A 3,390-nucleotide genomic window follows, 5' to 3' on the forward strand; every position below is an offset into this window, starting at 1 on the left:
ATGTGGTCCTGAAGAGTTGTGGGCAAATGGAAACTTTGTAAATTGAATTAAATTCCAAATGCATGGTGGGGGTTTGGTATTCTAAAGTGAAAAATGTGGTGAATTATTTTATGAATAACCATTTTAATAACATTGATTTTTCTATGATGAGTTTTACATATCAGCAATTTATTTCATTTTTATGAACCCATTCTATTTTAAAAATAATTCTGTGTGTGTGAAATTATAGCATGATGTCATACGTTTGTTTTTTGGTCTCCAATCCTTGGTGGATTTCCTTTGCATAAATTTTAAGTTTACATGAACCTGAAAAGATTCCAGGGACTCTGGGTAAAGCCATGGGTGCATGGTTGTTGGAAATGGGTACAATGGATATAAGTAGCAGGGCAGACAAACATCCCAGGAGAAGAAATTTTGGCCAGATCACGTTCCTTTGTCCAGTAAAAAAAGCAGGAGGAGAGAAAATAGATAATTTACTGTACTCAGGGATAGGGATTGATAAAATAGCTACAGCAGAAGGACAAGTCAGCAGGAAAATCAAGAATTCTAATAGAATATTGCGGATATGACGGTTCATGATCTCCAGGGGTATGAAGGGCAAGCCAGGCTAAAAAGTGGACCAGAACACTGGTGGTTGAGGGATTGGAGGCCCCAGTGAGAGGAGGGAATAGGCACACAGCAGTGACAGATTCAATGGAAGTTTTTCCATATTTATGATATGCAAGCCATGTGTATTTTCATTTCCCTCATGCTTTTCTGTGAAGGTTGAGGCTCTCCCATGTGATAGTTTCCTCTATCAGTCAGGATTCTAAATATTCTTGATATTTTAAAGAAGAGATTTAATACCAGGAGATGACAAAGGTAAGAAGCCTAAAGTGGGAGAGTAAGGCATCCTTGAGATTATCAAGAGCAGGAAGCTGCTACCACTGCCTAAAGCTTAAGGGACAAAAGGAGCCAGGCCACCAGGGAGAAGTTGGAACCACAGAAGCTCTTGGAGCAAGAGCTGGGTCCATAGAAGAGATGGCCGCTGCCAGAGACAATACTTGAAGCTGAGAGAAGTGGGGAAAAATACCCAGCTTCTCCCTTTCTGCTCTCTCTTCAGGGCCATCCAATGGCTGAACTGACCCAGAAACCAGAGGGCAAAGGAACAAGGAAAAAGTAATTCTCTGTGATACAGAACAGGGTAGAGTGGGGACAGGGGATAAATCTAAGAGCAAAACAGGACAAGACTAGCACATGGCCTCAACTTCTCTGCTCTCCATGGCAATGTCTTCCTCCTCTTCTGTTTCCAGGAGTCTCTAATTCCTGCCACTTATTGCCCCAGGCTCCCTTGATAGCTGGTTTCCAGGTGGGGGCACAGCCAATGGGTGGCAGCAGCAGGGGACTGGAAGATAAAAGGAAAGGTTGGGTTATTTTTCCCCATTCCCTCCCTGCTTTGGAGCCACCTCTCTGGAAGGCTCCCTCCACCATTATAGATCCTGCTGGTGGTCTGTCTTCCGTGGCTCCAGGTCTCACCAGCTCTCACCAGATCTCTCTCTAGGACTGGTTTCCTTCTATTGCTGGTCTCTGGGTGTCTCAACATCCCTTGCTAATTCCCTTAATTCTGCCCACAGCTATGTCAGTAGTATCTTTGTTAAAGTCCCTTCATTTGAACAATTTGGCTTGAGTTCTGTCTTCTGCCAGGACCCTGGCTAGTACCCTGACCTACTGTGTTCTTTTCCAAGCTCCTTTCAAGTGTCATATTTTCCCCACTGTTGCCCAGATCAACAGTGTGGTATAGTAGAAAGAATACTGGACTTACTGGCAGACAGACATGGTTTTATTTCTGATTCAGTCACTTACAGAGTTACTGGCTGGGAAAGTTATTTAACCTCCCGAGCTTCCGTTTTCTTGCTGGTAAAGTGGAAAGGGGATAATGATGAATTTCAGTTGGATATATTAGAAATCCGTGCCTGACCCATGTGTTCCAGGCCTCATCTGCCAGTTGTCTTTTTTTTTACATACCGATTATTTATGGCGTAAATCCCCTTCCTACTCGACTGAAAGAAATGAACCCCCTTCAAAGTATTTCCAGTTATTTCTAGAAGTTTCCGAAGAAGTTCCCTTGCTCACCAGTCGTTCTTTCACAGTTGCCATCGTCTTCTGCCCTGTTATTTTGCTTCTGCCCCAGCTCCCACATGTCCAGCTTCTGCTTGCAGGGCCACTTGCTGAGGCTTTGCCGAGGCTGAAACTTTTCCAGGGTCACTGTCCATCATGAGAACACAGCACATGCCAAGGGCGTTGCCTCTTAGTGTTCCCAAAGAGTCTGGTCCTTGGGAAGCCTCCATTTGGCCTCTGTGGTGCAGAGAGGAGAATGTTCTTCCCTGGCTCAAATAGCTCACAAGCCCCAAATAGCTGGGCTTGTGCCTAGAGCCTCTGAGAGTCTCTTTGACTATTTCCTCAGCTAATTTCACATGTAAACAAACCAACTCACAGAGGTTCTGCAACCTGCTTCCACCGTCTCTCTAGAAGGAGGTCAGAAAGGGAACAGATGCTTTGCCCTTTTCCCCTCTCCCCTCCACAGCTCTCCCAACCCCCAAACCCATCTTCCTCTTCTATTTGCTAAACTAAACATTTTATACTTATCAACCACTGTGGGATAGAAGTGGGAGGGTCAAGGAGGGAGGTGAGGTCTAGATGACTTCTGTATATGAGCCAGAGTCCAATCCATTTATATATGAATGACTCCTAGTACAATATCTGACACAAGGTGGATTCTCAATGGTTGATGAATACTATTATCACGTAAATAGGAAACCACATTTTCTACCATTTAGATAGTATAAGTTCTAATTTATATGTCATTTCTTACCAGAAACCTGGCCCTAATCCCAGTAGGATGAGGTTACTCTTTGCCTCTGTATTTGCTTCTTAGGGCTATGGTTATAATATACCAAGAATTGGCTTAAAACAACAAAAATTTATTCTCTCACAGTTCTGGAGGCTGGAAGTTTGAAATCAAGACATTGGTAGAGCCATCCTCTCTCTGAAGGCTGTAGGGAGAGTCCTTCCTTGCCCCTTCCCAGCTTCTGGTGGCTCTTGGCAATCCTTGGTGTTCCCTGGCTTAGAGCCGCTTCACTCCAATCTCTGCCTCCGTTGTTGCACAGTCATCTTCTCCCTGTGTGTCTTTGTTTCCACGTGGCATTCTCTTCCCTTATAAGGCCATCAGTCACAGTGGATTGAGGCCCACTCTAGTAACCTCATTTAACTTGATTATATCTGCAAAGACCCTGTTTCCAAATGAAGTCACATTCTGGGGTCCTGAGAGTTGGGATTTCAAAATACCTTCTTGGGGGGTGCAATTCCACCCACAACACCCTGCAATAAGATTTTAAAATTGAATAGCAGCAA

The 3,390-nt window shown here is 44.2% G+C and overlaps 1 long non-coding RNA gene across 1 annotated transcript; it reads right to left on the minus strand.

The window, feature by feature from the left end:
- Nucleotides 1-200: 200 nt before the first annotated feature.
- Nucleotides 201-2,491, minus strand: LOC744029 (uncharacterized). Its single transcript, XR_001718484.3, has 2 exons — nucleotides 2,113-2,491; nucleotides 201-1,384 (listed from the first exon to the last, which is right to left on the minus strand). It is a non-coding gene; the product is annotated as an uncharacterized LOC744029 (long non-coding RNA).
- Nucleotides 2,492-3,390: the final 899 nt, after the last annotated feature.

Source organism: Pan troglodytes, chromosome 5 (assembly GCF_028858775.2).
Source record: "Pan troglodytes isolate AG18354 chromosome 5, NHGRI_mPanTro3-v2.0_pri, whole genome shotgun sequence".
Taxonomy (NCBI): domain Eukaryota; kingdom Metazoa; phylum Chordata; class Mammalia; order Primates; family Hominidae; genus Pan; species Pan troglodytes.